Source organism: Canis lupus, chromosome 6 (genome assembly GCF_011100685.1).
Source record: "Canis lupus familiaris isolate Mischka breed German Shepherd chromosome 6, alternate assembly UU_Cfam_GSD_1.0, whole genome shotgun sequence".
In the NCBI taxonomy this organism is placed as follows: Eukaryota; Metazoa; Chordata; class Mammalia; order Carnivora; family Canidae; genus Canis; species Canis lupus.
Window position 1 is genome coordinate 51,617,087 of NC_049227.1, and position 21,363 is coordinate 51,638,449.

The following is a 21,363-nucleotide window of genomic DNA, read 5'->3' on the forward strand; positions in this document are numbered from 1 at the left end:
ATCTGGTAGAGTAAGTTTCCTTTTTTTATTTTTCTGTTTTTTTTTTTCATTTAAAGTACATCTATTTAATTACAACCATTAATGTAATATCTGCCTCAATAATTTCATTCTGATAATAAAAAATGATAGTATAATGATGGTTTAAAGCTAGTTCAATTGGAGTTTTAGAGGCTTATTTATCAAGAGTGAAAATAGACTATTAAAAACAGCTAAAAAGATAACATGTGTCATAGTGCTTAATGTTTCTGTAACTGCTGGTAAGGCTTACATCTAGATTTGATGAAGAATTTTTTAAAAGATTTTATTTATTTGAGAGAAAGAGAGAGAGTGCACAGGTGGAGGGGAGGGGCAGAGGCAGAGGGAGATGCAGGCTGTCCGCCAAGAGGGGAGCTCGATGTGGGGCTCGATCCCAGGACCCTGAGATCATGACCTGAGCTGAAGGAAGACGCTTATCCAGCTGAGCCACCCAGGTGCCTCTGATGCAGAATTCTTCAAGGCACTCAAATAGTTCTTTTCCCAGCCGCATGGTATATACTGGTACTATGAATCTGGAAGAGACTGGCTATGGGTATCACTCTTTGTCTTCAGTTGTGATTGTGCAATATCAGCAAGTACATTTTGTTTGTTTTCCAGAAGCATGTCCCCTGATAAACAATATCTTCCAGACATGAAGCAGCTTCGTGGTTTTCTTCTTCCAGTTTATACAAGCTAGCGGCCTGTAGAGCAGCTGCAGATTCTTCGCTGGGTAATGAAGCCATCAAAACATCAATGTCTTTGCGGCTCATGCCATCCATGCTGCAAAAACTGGACATATTCTTCGGTAGGATTAGCTGACTGATCTTGGTTAATTGCTGTCTGAATGTTAGTAAAGAAGCAGGAGGGCTACAGTGCTAAGACACTCCAATAGTATTAGAAAACTGATCTGCAAGTGAATTCATCACGTCCTGCACTGTACGAGCCCATCCACCACGTTCTTCCACAAGCCAAGGGAGGCTAAAGCCCCTCTTTTGTTTTTAAAGGTTGAATTAACTATTTGTAGGTCATTTCTTTCTTTAAAGTACACTATAGAGTATTCCTAAGAAAATACATCAAATTTTGTTTGTGGTTCCCTTGAATATATAGGTTGATTTAGACAGCAGAGACTTTTTATAATATTGAGACATTATCCAAGAGCATGGAACACCAATGATTTAAATCTTCATCTATGTTATTTAGAGCTTTGAGGCTTTGTCCACAGAGATCTTATGTATTCTTTTAAGGCTATTCCCAGGCAATTTATTGTTATTGTTGCCATTGAGTTATCCTCTGAATTTCTATTTGGCTCTTGGTGTAGAGAACCAAATCTCTCTTAAGTAGATGTTCATATTATCTGAAAATTATGTCAATTTTATGTATTACTTTCTAATGCTTATTTCTTTCTCATCCTTTATAGTCTTTGCCAGAACCTCCAATAGCATGTTAAATAGTAGCAGTGTTACCACTGTTCCTCATCTTAAAGCAAATGCATTAGAAGTATTTCTATTAGGTACAAAGTTTGTTGTAGGCTTTGGTATATATACCTTACTATGTTAAAGATAGTATTTTTCATTTTTAAAGATTTATTTATTTATTTATTTATTTATTTATTTATTTATTTAGAGAGGGAGGGAGGAGAGAGACAGTGTATGCTCGGGGTGGGGGAGAGGCAGAGGGAGAGAGAGAATCTCAAGTAGACTCCCCACTGAGCAAGGAGCCTGACACGGGGCTCCATCTCACAACCCTGAGTCATGACCTGAGCTGAAATCAAGAGTCAGATGTTCAAAAATTTTTAAAAATAATAAAAAAGTCAGATGTTCAACAGACTGAGCCACATTGGTGCCCCAAGATAGTCTTCTTCTATTCCTAATTTGCTAATGCCTTTTGGAAAACTATAGTTTGCTTTTTATCAAATGCCTCTTTAGCCTCAATTGTAAAAATTACATAATTTTTCTCTTTAAGTCTACTAATATCATGAATTATATTTGATAGATGAAATTCAGTTCATTTTAAATGATAATACTATTCATTGGATATGAAAAGAGACATATGATGTTTAGAGCTAGCTTAGGCTTAGGCATAGACCTTGTCTAACAATGAAACCAGCACACAGAATAAAAGCAAAATAAAACCAAGAAAGGAAGAGAATCAGATCTGGATAATACTGTATGTATTGTGGCATGGCATCAAGCCACACGGGAACTCAGTACTTCCCTAAACATTTGTTAGGTAAGCCAATAAATTATCTGAAACCAGTTTGAGTTTCCTTTTGAGGTACCTGATTTTGAAAAGATTACTCACAAAATTCAGGTCTTATTTTTTTCAACTCTCTAACACTGTTTATGAAATAGCCAATTCTATCTTCATCATTTGGGTGACTACTTTGATATCAATTTGCAAAAATTCATGAGTCTGTTGCTTAACAATACTCCACTTCTTTGTCTATTTTGTTTATTCATATACCAATGGCATTTTATTTTTTTTGAAAGATTGTTTTATTATTAGGTAATATCTACCCCCAACATGGGTTTCTTTTTTTAGTTTTATGGTTTTATTAACACAAATATGACACGCACATAAGCTGTGTATTCATTTTCTTCGCTATGCAGCCTGGCATTGGGATTTGTGACTCTGATGGCCAGCTGGGCTGCTCTTTCCACAATGGCTTTGTGGTTCTTGGAGAATACTTGTGAGCAATCTCTGCACAATAAGATTTGTTACACATTGGCAGCCCTTCCAGCTCCTTGAGCTGTGGACTAGGAACTTCCTGAAGCCACTGGGCAGCATGTGCTTTGTTTCCTTGTTGCTCCCATAACTAGTGTTGGGCACCAAGATCTGGCCCTTGAATCTTCTGTCAATGCCTCTGGGTTTCTGCCAGTTGCACTTAATTTTGCTCAAACTCAGAACCCTGAGATCAAGAGTTGCATGCTCTACTGACTGAGCCAGACAGGTGCCCCATATTGTCTTTTAATTCTATTTATTTTTTAAATGGTTCAAAGTCAGAAAGTTTAGAACTGTATTCATTAAAAATTCTCCTCCAACTTCTGACTCCCAGTGTTTTCCATTTAGAAGATCCCCCTGAGAACTTTAAGCACGCACAAGCAAATACATTATAAGCCCAACACAGTGTACTATAAAAATTGATCTGCACCTTGCTTTTTAAAAATAGTGTGTCTTACAGATTATTCCACTTCAAAAATAAAGGACATTGTCATCTTTTTTTTTTACATATATAGCTGGATAGTATTCCATTAAATGAATATATCCTCATTTGTTTTACTAACCAATCTTCTATTGACAGACATTTGGGTTCTTTCTTTTTTTTACTATTACAAACAGTTATGGAATGAAAACCTTATACATATGTCACATCGAACATGGAAGTGTGTATCTCTAGTATACATTCTTTATTCTGGAAGTACTGAGTCAGAAAATGTGTGTATATATATATATATATTTAATTTTTGAAAAATATTGTGAAAAAATATTATGAAATTGCCTCAGCTTAAAGTTACACATTTCATATATCAGGCAATATGTTTGAAACATCTATTTTCTGAAGCCTATTATCAATATTTTTTATTGAAGCATAGTTGACATACAATGTTACATTAATTTCAGGTGTACAACTGAACTGTACCAATAGCATTACATAGTAATTTGACAAATCTATGCCTATTTTCAAAAATTTTATCTACTCTAATATTTTTAAATCAACTTTATTGAGATATAATTTACATAACAAAATGTACCCATTTTAAGTGTAGACATCACTATGCTTTAATAAATTTGTACATCTGTAAATCACCTCCACATTAGAGATAAAAAATATTTTTACCTCTCCAAGCATTCCCTTAAGCCTTACCAAATGATTCTCATACCCATCTTTTAGCACCTGGAAGCCATTTATCTGGTTTCTGTTACTATGTAATAGATATGGTGCTTGTTAGGTTTCACATAAATGAAATTGGACAGTATGTATTCATTTGTACCCTGATTCAATCATGGTTTTGTATTTATTGATAGTTCATCCTTTTTTATTGCTGAGTAGTATTCAATTGTAAAAATACAATTCATTTATCAACACACCTATTCATGGATATGAGTTATTTTTACTTTTTGATATTTGAGTAAAGTTTTCATAAACATTTGTGTACAAAATTTAATGTGCACGTATTTTTCATATTGGGGGGTGCAGCAACTTAACAGTAGAATCTCTAGGTCAAACTTTATTGTCAGATGGATTGCCAAATGGAGCAAACAGGTTATACAATTTTATATTTCCTACACTAATATAGAAATTTCCAGTTGCTCAACATTCTTGCAAACACTTGGTATCATCAGTCATTTACATTTTGCCATTCTAGTGAATGTGTAAGTTATTTTATTACAGTTTTAATTTGCACTTCTCTGATGATGGATGTTGGGCATCTTTACCTGTTTTCATTGACCATTTTTATATCTTCTTTTCTGAGCTTCCATTCAAACTTATGCTACTTAAACAAATTTAGTTTGTTTCTTATACAGTTGTAGGAGTTTATAACTACATCTATATCTAGTGTCTATATCATTTATCTACCTCTACCTACCTACTTACCTACCTACTTACCTATCTTCTATCATCATCTTATCTATCTATCTAGTTTGGATACAAGTCTTTCATCAGATAAATGTATCGTAAATGCTTTTTCCCAGTTTGTGGCTTGCTTTCTCATTTTCGTAACCATGTCTTTTGAAGAACAGAAGGTTTTCATTTTGATTAAGACCAATTTATCATTTTTAGGGGTGCCTAGGTGGTCAGTCTGTTAAGCATCTAACTCTTGATTCTGGCTCAGGTCATAATCTCAGGGTCATGAGATCAAGTCCCTCATTGGCTCTATATGCTGGGTATGGAGCCTGCTTAAGATTCTTTCTCTGTCTCCCCCCCCCCCCCCCCGCCCCAATCTTCTCTCTCTCTCTCTTAAAAAAAGAAAAAAGAACTTACTAGTTTTTAAAAGTGCTATTTGTTTTAGCTGAGAAATCTTAGTATGTCCCCAAATAATGAAGATTTTCTCCTATATTTTCTTCTATGTGTTTTATAATTTGGCTTTTATGAACTTTATTAAATTATTATTTTTTTGCATGTGGAGGGAGATAAAGTTCATCAAGATCAGATTCATTTTCTTACATATGGATATGTATTTTTTCCAGGCCCATTTGTTGAAAATATTATCCATTATCCACAAAATCACCTTGTCAACTTAAAAAAATAATTTGCTATACATTGTGGATCTTCTTCTAAATTCTCAATTTAATTGCATTGATTTATATACCTAACCTCATACCAATATTGTACTGTCTTCATGGTTGTAGCTATGACGTGAATCTGAAATAATATGGTATAACTCCTCCAAATTTTTTCTGCTTTTTTCAAAATTGTTTTGTCTATCTGGCTTCTTGCAATTTCAATATTAATTTTAGAATCAACTTGTCAATTTCTATAAAAAGTCTTGCTGGGCTTTTGATCAAGACTGTCTTAAATCACTTGATCAATTTGGTAGACGATATTTTAAAAATACTGGCTTTTACAGGATGCTTGGGTGGCTCAGTCAGTTAAGTGTCTGGCTCTTGATCTCAGCTCAGGTCTTACTCAAGTTCAAGCCCTGTGTTGGAATCCACCCTAGACATGGACCTTACTTAAAAAAAAAAAAAAATGAAAATACTGATTCTTTCAATCCACGAATATATCTCTTCATTTATTTCAGTCTTTTCTCAGCCATGATTTACAGTTGTCATTGTGCAGATTTTGTACATATTGCTACCCAGAAAATATTCGTGTTTTGTAATGATATTATAAATCGTATTTTTAAAATTTCAATTTCTAATTTTTCATTACTAATACAGAAATGCAATTGCGTTTTCTATATGAGGCCTCTAATCTTGTGACCATACAAGCTTACTTTTTACTTCTCCTGGATTTTTCACAGATTTCTTAGGAGTGTTCATGTACTTTCTATCATCTGGATAAAGAATAAGAGATTTCTACACTTTTATTTCCAAGCTGTATGCCTCTTTTTAGATTTATATTTTTTATATTTATAAACCATTTATAAAAATATACCTATTGTATATTTGCAGAAATATTTATGAAAATATACATATATGTTTCATACAGAAAACAAGTTGATAAGGATGTGGTAAAATAACAAACCTCACATGTTGCTGGTGGATTTGTAAAAGGTGCAGCTACTTTAGAAAATAATTTGTGTGCTTCTTTTTCTGTATTCTTATATATTGTACTAAATAAGACTTACTTGTTCCTAATATTAACAGGAAAGCATCCAGTGTTTCACTATTAATTATGAGGTTAAAAAAAGATTTTAAATAAAACTCTATATCCAATTAAAGAGACTCCCTCCTGTTACTTTTTTTTTAAAGATTTATTTATTTTAGAGAGAAAGCATGGGATGGGAGGGGCAGGGAGAGAGGGATAGGGAGAATTTCAAGCAGTCTCCCCAGTGAGCAGGGAGCCCAACATGAGGCTCCATCTCACCATCCTGAGATCATGACCTGAACCAAAACCAAGATTCCCAGGCTTAACTGAGCCACCTAGGTGTCCCTCCTGTTTCATTTTTTTGTTTGTTTGTTTTGTTTTTCCAATGGCTCATCATCAATGGATGTCAAATTCTGTTAAATGAATTTCTACATCTATTGAGATTATTCTGTAAATTTTCTTCTTATTTTGTTAAAATGGTAAATTATTATTGATGTTTATCTTTTTAAAGAGATTTTATGTATTCATATGAGAGTGCATGTGTCAGAGAAAGAGAGAGAGAGATGGAACACACAAGCAGGAAGGAGAGAGGGAGAAGCAGCTACCTGCTAAGCAGAGAGCCTTATTGAGGGCTCGATCCCAGAACTCTGAGATCATGACCTGAGCCCAAGGCAAATGCCTACCTGACTGACCCACTCAAGCACCCCTACAATTGATGTTTAAATGTTAAATAAAACTTGAGATAAAGTTTTATTTTAAAGATAAAAACGACTTGATATTAATCACCAATGAAAGTTTCTGGGCTGAGAGTTTTTTGTAGGAAGCTTATGTATCACAATTCCAATTTCTTTAACAGATATGTGCGTATTCAGATTTTTAAGTTTTTTGAAGCAGTTTTGATAATTTTGTTTTTAAATGAAAGTTTTATTGATCTAGGTTATTGAATTTATTAAGTTTATAGCTTTCTATTATTGTCCTTCTAATGTCTATACAATCTGTATCAAGAACCCCTTTTATGTTCCTTAATTAATAAGTTGTGTTCTCCCTCTTTTTCTTCTTCAGTCTAACAGTTTATTAATTTTGTTTACATTTTCAAAGAAATAACATGTGGTTTTGCTTTTAAAAAATTCTTTATCTCTTTGAATTAGTATTTTTGTATTCTTTAGGCAAATAGCTAGTATTTTTTAACTTTTTTGAAGAACTTCCATACTGTTTTTCAGAGTAGCTGCACCAGGTTACATTCCCAACAGTGCAAGAGGGTTCCTCTTTCTCCACACCTTTGCCAATACTTGCTGTTTCCTGTGCTCTTGATTTTTCTCATATGTGGAACTTATTTTTTTTAAGATTTTATTTATTTATTCATGAGTGATGCAGAGAGAGAGAGAGGCAGAGACATAAGCAGAGGGAAAAGCAGGCTCCCACTGGGGAGCCTGATGCGGGACTCAATCCCAGGACCCTCGGATCATGACCTGAGTCGAAGGCAGATGCTCAACACTGAGCCATCCAGGTGCCCCTCATTTGTGGAATTTAAAAAACAAATAATCATAGGGAAATAGAGAGAGAGGCTAACCAAGAAACAGATTCTTAACTATTAAGAACAAACTGATGGTTACAAGAGGGGAGGTGGGTGGGTTAAACAGGTGATGGAGATTGAGGAGTGTCCTTGTGATGAGTACCTGGTATTGTATGGAGTGTTGAATCACTAAATTCTATACCCGCAACTAATATTATACTGTATGTTAACTAACTGGAATTTCAATAAAAACTTTAAAATTTTAAAAAAATGTTTTATTTTTTTTATTTTTATTTTTAGCTTTTTTTCCCCCAGCTTCTTAAGGTGAAAGCTTAGATAATTCATTTTAGGTATTTCTTTTTATAATGTCAACATTTATAGTTATATATTGCTCTCTAGTTACTGCTTTAGCTGCATTTCATGGATATTCATGTTGTATTTTCATTTAGTTAATTCATTTCAAAATATATTCTTTCTTTTAATTTCTTCTTTGATAAAAAAATATTTAGAAATATATTGTTTAATCTCCAAATATTAAGGTTTTCTAGGAAGATTTCTATTATGATTTTTAACTTAAATTCATAGTAGTCAAGTTTTATGATTTAATTTTTTTTAATTGCTGAGATTTATCTTATGAATGAGCATGAATATGGTCTATCTTGGTAAATGTCCCACGTAAAATATGAAAATAGCATATTCAGCTGTTGTTGGTAGATTATTCAGATGTATAGTAATTATAAATTATAATTCTTTTATTATTATATCACTTATTCATTATTATTATATTATATATTTTTATATATATGGTCCAGTAGGTTGATGGTTTTATTAGAATATTCTGTAACTTTATTGCTTTTCTGTCTGTTTTATGAATTGCTGAGACAATATGGTTGAACTCAAACTATAATTGATTTGTCTATTTCTCCCTTGAGTTGTCAATTTTAGCTTCATTTGTTTTCAGACTCTATAATTATGTATATAAGCATTTACGATTGTATATTTTTGGTAAATTGATCCTTTGTCATAACTGAACGAATATCATTTTCTCTGGTAATGTTTCTTGTTTTGAAATTTACTTTGGCATTAGTAAAGCCACTCCAGATTTTTATGCTTAGCATTAGCATGGTGTATCTTTTTCTTTTTACTTTTACCTATGTATGTCTTTATTTTCAAAAAGCTTTTATTTATTTATTTGAGAGAGAGAGAGAGCGGCGGGGGGCGGGGGGACAAAAGGAGAGGGAGAGAGAGAATCTCAAGCAGACCCTGTGCTGAGCATGGAGTCCCACGTAGGGCTTGATCTCGTGCTGGGGTCATGGCTGAGGTAACAAGGTCTCGATGCTGACAGACCTTATGACCCCAGCCAAAATCAGTAGTCAGAGGCTTAACCCACTGAGCTACCTGGGCACCCCTGTGTCTTTATATTTGAATAGGTTACTTAAATCAGTATGGAGTTTGGTCTTTTTTTTTAATCCACTCTAAAAATCTTTGTCTTTTACCTTCAGAGTATAGGCCATTTTCATTTACTATAATTATTGTTTTCTTTGGTTTACATCTACAATATTGCTATGAATTGTTTTACTTTTCTTTTCTAAAATAAAGATCTGGGGGTGCCTGGGTGGCCCAGTTGCTTAAGCATCTGCCTTCGGCTCAGGTCATGATCCGAGGATCCTGGGATCCTGTCCCGCATCAGGCTTTCTGCTCAGCAGGGAGCCTGCTTCTCCCTCTTCCTCTGCTGTTTCCCCTGCTTGTGCTCTCTCTGTCAAATAAATAAATAAAGTCTTTTTAAAAAAATAAATAAAATAAAGATCCATCATCTTTGCCAATTATTTTCTTTTTTTTTTTTTAATAAATTTTTATTTATTTATGATAGTCTCACAGAGAGAGAGAGAGGCAGAGACACAGGCAGAGGGAGAAGCAGGCTCCATGCACCGGGAGCCCGACGTGGGATTCGATCCCGGGTCTCCAGGATCACGCCCTGGGCTAAAGGCAGGCGCCAAACCGCTGCGCCACCCAGGGATCCCTGCTAATTATTTTCTAACGAAAAATTAAACTTATTATTTCTATTTGATAAATTCTACTAAATATGCAGAAAAATTTAACTCTTCTGGGAAATTTTTTATTTTATTTATTTTTTTAAGATTTTATTTATTTATTCATGAGAGACAGTGAGGGGGCGGGGCAAAGACACAGGCAGAGGGAGAAGCAAGCTCCATGCAGGAAGTCTGACGTGGGACTTGATCCTGAGTCTCCAGGATCAGGCCCTGGGGTGAAGGCGGCACTAAACCACTGAGCCACCCGGGCTGCCCTGGGAAAATTTTTATTGCTATAAGTATTTGATATATCATTACAATTTTTATTTTATCTTACTATTAGTTGTAAAAAGTTAAAAATAGTATAATCATTCTTTGTGTGTAGAGAGACCTATGCTCTACAAAAGCAGTAATAATGATATTGATTGTTATTAGATAAAGGCTAAATCAATGGGAATTCCAGCTAAAACAATAACATGGAATTATTTAATAAATGTAAAGCAACTTGAGCTATATTATCAAGGACTGAAATTATATTAGCATATAATCTCTGTTTTTAAAGATCTTATTTACTTTTGTCATATTTTATCAATGTCTAAACAAATAACTTCAGTATGTTTGAAGGCAACTGAATTTTTCTCTACTACAGCACTTAAACGAACACTTATTAATTTTGACATGACTCTTGAAGGTTTCTATTTAATAATGTTTCTTTATATTTCATCTAAGATGTGAGGTGCGTTCTGGGGGCGACTGAATCATATTTCTAAAGGGTTGCGTTTGTCATTCATTCTTGCTATTCACTTTCAATGTTAAGCAAAACCAACAGTCTAGCTTTAAGACACATTTTATAATAGAGAAGTAATAAGGCTCTTTGAATGTTTTTCAGCATTTGCCTGACAAAAGTGACAAGAAGAACAGATCATTAAGATCCAAGCATATACTATAATCTAATGTACTCTTCTGTATTTTATCACAAAGGATTGTCCAGAATGAGCTAGTCTACATCTTTACATTTTATTTTGAACTTATTTTAGAACATTGTTGTTTAAAATAATGCTTATTAAAACAAACACCTCATCTTATTTCAGCTCCCTCTTCATTTTCAATAGAAGGCTTTACAGCATAGTCATTGTGAGGCTTTGAGTGAGATTGTCCGGCTTTGTTACATCCTACTTCTGGGACCTTAGTCAAATTAGTTGAGGTCTTGGGCCCCTGGCTTCTTATATATATTAAAAAGGAACAATAACATGATTTATTTCTTAAGGCTATGCTTCATGAAATAATATATGTTAGGGGCTATAAAGCTGACAGATAGGTAAAACCTAAATGAAATTAGGAACTTGTTATTACTCTGAATTCATACAAAATGTTTAGTCATACATTGTTGCTGTATTTGACAAAGGAAAAAAGACACTGTTAGGAAAATATTTCTTTTATTTACTCAACAAGGATATATTGAGAGCTTACTATCTGAGAACACACGGGCAGTGTGCAAAGCATTAAAGGAAGGAAAAAACACGGTTTCTGACCTCAAGGAGGTCATCGGTGTGGAGAGACAAGTGAACAGACAATACAGGATGGCCACTGCTAGGATAGGTAGAGCAGGGATCGGCAAACTGTTTTCTGAAAAGAGTCAGAGAGCTAATATTTTTGACTTTGTGGGGCACACATTTTCTGTTGCAACTACTCCGTTCTGCTGTTCCGTTAAAGCGTCCATGGACAATTTGTAAACAAACAGGCATTGCTGTGTTCCCCTAAAACTTTATTTATGGGCACTGAGGATTGAATTTTATATGATTTCCATGTATCTTCCTTTGATTTCTTTCTAAACCATTTAAAAATATAAAAAACATCCTTTACTTACATCCTATACAAAATAGGTAATAGGTCAGATTTGGTCTGTAGGCCATAGTTGGTGACCCCTGACATAGAAGAAAGATTAGGGTTCCTGTGAAAAGTGGTTGTAAGGGAAGACTTCCTGGAGGAAAATATGACTAGCTAAGGCTTAAATATCAAGTGGAGGATAATTCAGGTGAAAAAGAGTGAAGGAATACATTCTAAGCAGAAAAGAACGCGTGTAAATAATAGCCACCAGTAATAGTCACCCAAACTGGGTATTTATTTTGTGTCATGAACTTTAGATAAATTATTTAATTTACTCATCTCAATATCCATATAAAGTAGTCATTATTATATCCATTTTGCAGAGAAGAAAATTGAGAGATTTAGAAAATTAAGTATCTTGCTGTGGACAAGTAGATAGTAAGTACCAAGGTGGTATATTGAAACCAGATCTAAATGATTCCATGCATAAGCTCTTCAATATTATATTAGATGATCTCATTAGATTTTTAGCTATTTAGAAAACAGCAAATACCTTGGCTGGGTATTGAATGGATTTGAGTTAGTAAAAAAAATGGGGCAAGATCATGCTCTGTTAATGAGTTTGGAGTTTATTCTGAGGGTGTAAAAAAGAACCATTACAAGGATTTTAAACAACAGAACATCATGATAAGACTTGCATTAAAAAAAAAATGATTCTAGCAGCATGGTGGAGAAAAACTCCTTACTGAGCAAGGCCTCCAATCAATATTCATTTTAATTAATTAATTGATTGATTGATTTAAAAAAATGGACAGTGTATTTAAAAGGGTTGAAACAGGATTCACGAAGGCAGTTGGAATCTGCAGCAATGATCTAGGCAAGAGGCAATGAGGTCTAAATGGAACCAGTGTGACTGAAGAAATGAGAGACATATCCTAGTTCTCAAATTAATTCCCCAGCATAATTACTGTGGTGCTTTTAAAAATTACACCTAGTTAACCTCATCCCTGGAAATTCTGATTTAATAGGCCTCGGTGGGTATTAAGCATCTGCATTCTGTAAGGCTTTCGTGGATGATTGTGTCAGCCAGCACAGAGAAGCAGGTACATAGGAAACAGAATGAAGAGCACATAAAGAATGACGCATTTACTAAGATTAGGAATAAATGAAAGGGGAGAAGAAATAAGTTACTGACTTACAGCTGAGTCACTGAGGTTGCCTTCAAATGGTGACATATGACAAACACTAGATAGAGTGGCCCAGAGCTCTGGAAGAGAGCCAGAGGACTGACAGAGAGAGGCAAGCCAGTAATCATTCATAGAAAGAGTATGAAACACATGTTCTTTGAGTTAAGTAATGTTACATGCTGAATTCAAGATCAGAATAGCTCAGAGGGTAATCAGACATTTGAACTTAGGCCTACTGGCTTCCTGGTGTCTTTAAAACACATCACATTTCAACTTTAGGGCTGTCCTTAATTAGGGTCAGCAAGGTTCTGCATGCCAGCATGGCACCATAAAATTTCCAGAAAAGAGAAAATTTTCTAAGACTGTAGTCAGACACGAAGTATAAGCTGAGTTGGCCAAGAGGAGACAACCAGCAGCAGCAATAACACTCGGTGCACACCCACTGATCAGCAGCACCCCGGGGAAGGCGGTTGCCACAATTAGTGAAATTTCTTGCAAAGCAGAAGCAGAAGCTGGTACAAAAGGGAATGGGCTGCACACTTAGTCAACACCTACAGCAATTTCTAAAATGTTTCACTTAATAGAAATAGTTCATGACACCAGGATGAAGGATAATGTCTGTCTTTTGTTTGAGAGAAAACATATGCCCAACTCTTATAAAGTTAAGTAAAGCCATTTTGATTAATAAAGGGAAGACAAAGCAGAGACGGGCTTGGCCACTTGCAAGTTTGGACAGCACCTGTCTTGAAATGCTTGATACTGAGTCACATTAACAATAAGCTTTTGATAACTACTCTGAGGAAGCATTATCGAATTGTATTTCCATGCATTCTGGCTCAAGGATAATTATCTAGTAAATCAATGAGTGATGGTGAATAAATAATGCACAAAGAGCCTCTATCTATCATCTATCTATCTATCTATCTATCTATCTATCTATCTATCTATCATCTTTTCCACTTATTTGATACCCAAAAGAATTTGAGATGATTTACAATAAAAATGCTTAAATGAATATTTTAATATAAATTTTTAATTTGATCAAGGTAAAAATGAAACAGTTAGTGTTAAAAGGTCCTCTTTGCTTTATCTTTCAGTCCTTCTCCTCAGGAACAATCATTTTTCAACTCTTTCCCATGTTTTTCCCAGTATTTATATATAATATACTTTTGTTGCTATTACTTGGCTTGATTTTTAATATATAATTACCTTCATTTTATATTCATTCCCCTTCCCCCATTGATTCTCTTCTGCAATCCTTATAAAAATAGTTATATCACATTTGATTAAGTCAATAGGCAGTGCCGACCTCATGTCGATAGGAGCATTACTCATTGTGGAGCCGAGCAGCATGTTATGATTGTTTCCTTTCTAGCACAATCTTCTCTATCTTCCACATCCCTTGAAAAACAATTCTCTTGTTTTTTCATTTCATTTACCCTAAGTGTGTGTTGCTAATTCTTCCCAAAAGTACCAACAAGTTCATATGGCTTTCCAAATATTTAACAATGAAACTGTGTGTGAGTGTGTGTGTGTGTGTGTGTGTGTGTGTGTGTGTATACTTTCTTTCTGGAGAGTATCCTCCAGACCCTTCCATTTATCCTCTATTCTGGACAGGTTTTATCTATTGCACAGATGTCCCTTTGGTGACTTCTTTTTCTACTATCCTGCCTTCGATCCTTGTTTCTTGGATCCCATAGTTTCCAATTTGTGGATTATTGCTTTGTTTTTCTGTATAACGTCCTTCACTAGCTTTCAGGGAAATGGTGCCTGACAAAGTATACCTATTAGTCTTACTGTTTTCAAGGTATCTTTTGCCATTCTGTGGAATTAAACATTTTTTGTTATCATATTTTTAATTTCCAAGTGCTTTGTGTGTGTGTGTGTGTGTGTGTCTTTATCATAGAAATTAGATAAATCGTGTATTTTTTGGTGATATTAGTTGTAGTGATTTGCTAAAGTTTTCTTATTTGTTTCTTATCCCTGTGGAAGTGCTGCTGTCAGCACATGAAGAGAGTAAACCCAGGAGGTAACCGGTAGTGGCTAGAGAGTAGGAAGGTTAAAACTGGTGTTATGGAAGGAGTACAGTTATTGGTAGACAAGAGAAGAACACTTAGCTGAGACTGGGTTGGGGGGCAAGGCAGTGTGAGAACTGGGCATTGCTCCCTTTCTTCCTTCAGATGATTCTATCCCCAACCTTGGGTAGTTTCCTCACATGCGCACAGTGACCTACAGAATTCTCTGTGGGACCTTCTGTAGATATCCTGTGCCCCAGCTGCCTTAGTGTTTCCAGGCTTCAGCTCTGCCTCCTTAGCTCAGGAAGTCACCTGGATTCTGCTTCAGTCTCCCCTTTCAAGCACTGCCTCCCAGAAATTCAAAGCAGTAAGCTGTAGCAATTGCAGAGCTCATCTCTTTTTGTTTCCCACCCCTTGGAGATCACTAGCCTTTGCTGTATGGTGTAAACATACATATCATCTGTTATTTGTTTCAAGTGGGGGGAAATCTGGTCCCTGTTACTCCATCTTGACTAAAAGTAGAGGTCTCTTGAGAATATTGAACTGCACAATATTTTGAAAATTGAAAACAGAACAATATTATTTAGGTGCCTGCTTAAGAAGCAGAGGGGATTCTGCTGAGAGTGCCCAAAGGAGTCTTGAAACATGACCTGATTTTTATCTACGAGGTATCAAAAAGCAAGTCCTATTTGTTCAATGTAAAAGTTAGCACAAGTAATTTAACAGTGAGCATCTGTATTAATTTTCTTGAGCCTGTGTGCACAATTTGAGAAGCAGTTTGTTTCGGATGCTTTATGTAATCTAAGTCTACTAGATGTAGAAAAGATGTAGAGAAGGTGGTTAACTGAATTATAGTCAGAATTTGTAAAGAAATATCACCTATATATCTATCATCATCACCACCATCTATTTATCTGATCTATGTATCAGCTATCTGGCTTATATTCTTGGTAAATGAGTTGGGATATTTCCCCCTTCTGTTCCTTATAAAATATTATAGTGCCTAGGTTTCACACACAGAAAAATAATTCGTATGTCAAGTTTGACCAATACTTCTTTTATAATCTAGTCTTGCTGCTTTAGTTAAGGAAGGCTTCTTATTTTAGGTGTATACAATTAATCTCATATTTTTTTCAATTATTTAAAAATTTCTTACATTTAGGTTTTTAATTCAACTGGAAATTGTTTCTCTGCATAGTTTGAGTTAATGCTATGATTTCACCATTTTTTTCCCACAGAAAAAGCCAATTGGGTCAATGCTTTTAATGGAATATAGTCTATCCTTAATTAATTTGAAGTGTCCCATTTATCTTATGGCAGGTTTTGCAAGAATTATGACTCTTTCCAAGTTCTTTATTCTCTTCTATTGATCTACCTACTGACTCCTGTGCCAAAAATACACTGTTTTAATACCTGTAATTTTGTAACATATCTTGGTATATGGTAAGTCCCTTTTCCACATTCCTTTCAGAACTTTCTTATTTTGTGTGAGTTTTAGAATGATTTTGTCAAGTGCCCTCAGAATGATTCTTTGAATTTCTAATGGAACAGCACTGAATTTATTACTTAATTTGAGTGAACTGACATCTTTACAGTATTGAATCTTAACATTCATGAAAAATGTTTCTTTCAACTTACTTAGATCTTTTTATATCACTTAGTAAAATTTTGTAACTTTCCCTATAATGTTATATAGTTTTTATTGCTAGTGAGTACATGATCTTTGTTTCTACTACATTTTCTATGTGGTTATTGCTGGTATACAGGAGATATATGTTTTCATATACTGATCTATGCTTAGAAATCATGCTAAACTCTCTCAATATTATTCCACAGTTTGTCTATGACATTACTAGCATTTACTATGTAGAAATATATATATATCACCTGCAAATAATGGTGATCTCATCTTTTCCTTCCCAGTCCTTATGTCACTTATCTCTTTATCCAGTTTTTATTGCATCAGTGAGGTCTGCCAATATAATACTGACTTGCATCAGTGATAGTAGATATTTTTGTCTTATTTCTAATTTTAAGGTAACTGCTTCTAAATTTTCACCAATAGGAATGATATCGTCTACATGTTTTTCACGTTGTAGAAATGCTCTCTTCTAGTTTGTTAAGTGTAGTAGTCCTGTCCTGTCTATACCCTTTGGTTGTAAAATATCTAGTCACATCAGCAATGTGTCCAGCTTCCAGCATATACAGACTTTTGTTCAAGGACTTTCTCTTTTTTCCAGTGTTTATGGCAAATCAGGAGCACCAGACAATGATAACATCTGGAGGCACCTTCCAGCAATGACTGATAGGAATTGATAGGAAACTATTCAGATCTCTTGCCCTTTAAGTGGGCTGACTTTGAAATGGGTGTTCTGTTATGCCTCCCTGAATTTCGTGGTGAAATTCAGTTCAACCACCCATAGCAGTAACTTTTTTTAATTTTACATAATTTATTGGCTTGCTTCCTTTTCTGCCACATTTTGTCTCTCCTCTATTAGTTTTTTTCTGAGATCCCTTACTAATCAAAAGATTTCTACTTAAATACTTGTCTCAGTGTTCTTCGGAGGGAATCTAAACTAAAATGCAATAAATATCTATATATGTCTTTCTATGAAATAAAAGGGATTTGAGTTCAATGAATATTGAAAAATACAGTAATGGTACTATGATTGTCATAACCAAGAATTAGAACATTACATTGCCCCCCAAAAGTTCACATGTGACCCTTTCTTGTCAATCCCTTCCCTGCTTTTTAGTCCTTGACAATGACTGATTTGTTTTCTGCCCCAACAGACATTTCTTTTCCAGGATGTAATATAAATGACATAATAAAATATACAGAACATTCAAGTATAGTTCTTTTACAGATCATAATGCTTTTGAGATTTATTCATATTGTTGCATGTATGAATAGTTTATTTCTTTTTATTACTCAGTCGGGTTCCATTGTATGAATTTACATATGTTTAATCCCCAGTTGATGGACAGTTTAGGTTATTTCAAGTTTTTGATGACCATGAATAAAGCCACCATAATTATGATCACACAGGTTTTCATGTGAAAGTATGTTTTCATTTGGCTTGGGTTGGTTAACACATATTTTGCTGAGTCATACGGCTTTTAACTTCCACAAATCTACAAAATTGTTTTTAATTGTGAATCAAATTTCATATTTATTTAACCATTCAACTTGTCTAGTTCACCTTGAGTGAATGTCTCTCAGTGAACTTGTCCATTTCATTATTGTGAAATTTATACAAAAAAAGTCATTCATAATATTTCCTTATATTTTAATGTCTGCGGGATCTGTAGTGATGCTGTTCTTTTATTCCTCATATTTTTAACTTGTGTCTCCTCCTTTTAAGGAAAAATATGGCTATAAGTCTGCCAATTTTATCAATCTCAAAGAAACAGGTCTGGTTACATTAATTTTTCTCTACTATATTTCAATTCCATTGATTACTGCTCCTGTCTTTGTTATTTCCCTCTTCTTGCTTGATTTTAGTTTTTCTCATCCTAGTTTCCTAAGGCGGAATTTTAGATTATTGATTTGGATATCTTTTCCTTTCCTAATCATTTAATGCTATAAATTTTCCTCTAAGTATTTCTGACGCATCCATTTTTAAATGTGATATGTTTTAATTTGCATTCAATTAAAAATACTTATTGATATCTTTTGATTTTCTTGATGATCAAGCAATTATTTGGAAGTACATTGTTTAATTACAATCTTTGGGTGTTTTCCAAGTATCTTTTGACTATTCATTTCTAGTTAAATTCTACTGTGATCAAATAATATGCATAGTATGCTTTTAATTCTTTTAAATTTTTGTTGAAGTTTGTTTTATGGTCTAATATGTTATTTTGGCAAATGCCTCTATATACCTGAAAAGCACATGTAACCGATTAGCTTTTGTTCAAAAAAGTGTTCTATACATGTCAATTAGTTCAAGCTGGTTGATGGTGTTGTTCAATTCTTCTATATCCTTATTGATTTCCAGCATATATATTCTATCAATTACTGAGAGAGATGTGTGAAGTCTCCAACCAAAATTATAGATTTATTGATTTCTACTTTTAGCTCTATCAGTTTTGACACATGCATTTTCAGAAGCTCTATTATTAGATGCACATGCATTTAGCATTATAGTACCTTCTTAATAAATTAACCCTATTATTAGTGATGATAATAGTTGACATTATGTAATTTCTCTTTATTTCTTGTTTTGAAACAAGAGAGATTTTTTCTTCAAAATCAAGAGAGATTTTGTCTTCAAAATCTTATTTTGAAGTCCACTTTGTCTGATATTAGTATAACATATCAACTTTTCTTTTGACTCTATTTTACTTGTCATATCTTCTTTTTCCATTCTTTTATTCTTAACATATCACTATTTTTATATTTATTTATTTTAAATATTTTATTGATTATTATTTGTTTAGAGAGTGCACAGGGGGAGGAAAAGATAGAATCTCAAGCAGACTCCACACTGAGTGTGGAGCTCGATGTGGGGCTTGATCTCACAACCCTGAGATCATGACCTGAGCTGAAAGCAAGACTTGGGCACTTAACCAACTAAGCCACCCAGGTGCCCCACTATTTTCATATTTCAAGTTGGGTTCTTGCCACCTCTGCTTTTTAATTGGAGTGCTTAGGTCATTTTTATTCAATGTAATTATTATTATTGTTAGATTTAAATCAATACCCTTTTTTTCTATTTTTGTATCTGTTATTTGTTTCTTTCCCTTTATTTTTTGTGTATTTACTGTAGGTCTTTACTTTGTGGCTACCACGAGACTTACATACAATAACTTATATTTATAACAGTTAATTTTAGGTTGGTAACAAGTTTGAACACATTCTAAAGCTCTACATTTTTACCCCCCAACATACTTTATGCTTTTGATGTCAAAATATATACCTTTTTATCTTGTGTATCCATGAACAAATTACTGAAGATATAGTTATTTTTACTACTTTTGACTTTTAAGTAACTAACTTTCTAAGTAACTAACCCACAAACTCTGGAACATTAGGTTATTCTGAATTTTACTATATATCTACCTTTATCTGTGAAATTATTACTTCCATATGATTTCCTGTTACCAATTAGTGCACTTTTATTTCTGCTTAAAGGAGTTCTTCCTTCATTTCTTGAGAGACCTATTTTTTCTTTTGTTTTCTTTTTCTGTTTTTTGACTAGTTGAATATTTTCTATGATTATACTTTATTTCCACAATTGTGTTATTAAACTACCTCCTCCATTTTTTTAATGGTTGCCCAAGTTTACAGTATATATCCCTAATGTATCACAATCTAACTTCAAATTTTGAATATCACTTTGTTTATCCTGTAAGAAACTTTTAACAGTAACTTTTAATTCCTCTTTCCCTTCTATTGTGTTATTATTATCATACCTTTATTTTACCTATGTTATAAATTAAAATACATTGTTACTGCTTTTTTTTGTGTTAGATAATTTTAAGTTACATTAAAAAATATTATTTTATATTGACTTTAATTTTCACTATTCTCAGGGCAATTAATTTTTTTATACATTTCTAAGTTTCTGTCTGAAGGACTCCATCTACTAATATTCCTTAAAGTGTATGAGTGCTGGTAATTAATTTATTATCTCTCGTTTATAATACAAAGATCTTTATTTTTACTTGGTCTATAATTCTGGGTTGACAGGTTTCTTTTCTTCCTTTCTGTCTTTTAATACTTTAAAGATGACATGGTCTTGTGGCTTGTATAATTTCTAACAAGGTCCGTTGTTCCTCTATGCAATTTGTCTTTTCTCCCTATTAGTCTTCAAATTTTGTCATTATTTTTATTGTCTTTCTCCATTTTAGCAATTTGAATATGTATTGTCTTTGGGATTTTAAAAAATTATTTACACTGCTTCAGTTTCTCTGAGAATCTTGGATACGCTGTTTGTGATGTTTTGCTATTTTAGGAAAATCTGTGGCTTTTACCTCTTTGCATATTTTTTTCTGACTATGTCCTTCTGTTGGGACTGAACAAGTTACAAGTTTGTTAGATATTGCCCCACAAATGTGGAATGCTTTTTTCTGGGTGTTTTTTTTTCCACACATCAAATAATTTCTACTGACTTTTCTTCAAGTTCTCTAATTCTTTCCTCAATCTTTCGAAGGATCTGTCTTCGAAAGGATCTGTCAGAGAAGTTCTTCATCTCTAATGCTCCTGTGTGTAATTTTCTAGTATTTCCATTTATCTGTTTTTTGTTCCTGTTTTTGTGCTGAAATTCCATATCTGTTTATACATATTGTCCACATTTCCACAAAATCTTTAATACACTAGTTACACTAACTTGAAGTCCCTGTTTCATAGTGCTAGCATTTGGCTTTCCTCTGAGTCTGGGTCTCGATTGCTTTGTATCTTGATAATGATTTATTTAAATCTTCCTTTTTAGTGTGTCTCATAAGGTTTTTAAAGATTTAATGATACATATCATAAGTAGAATAATAGTAGCTTTTATGCTTCTAATGGATACTCTTC

The 21,363-nt window shown here is 33.7% G+C and overlaps 1 pseudogene; it reads right to left on the reverse strand.

Annotated features, from left to right (window-relative positions):
- Positions 1–540: 540 nt before the first annotated feature.
- Positions 541–21,037, reverse strand: LOC100687737 (annotated as a pseudogene).
- Positions 21,038–21,363: the final 326 nt, after the last annotated feature.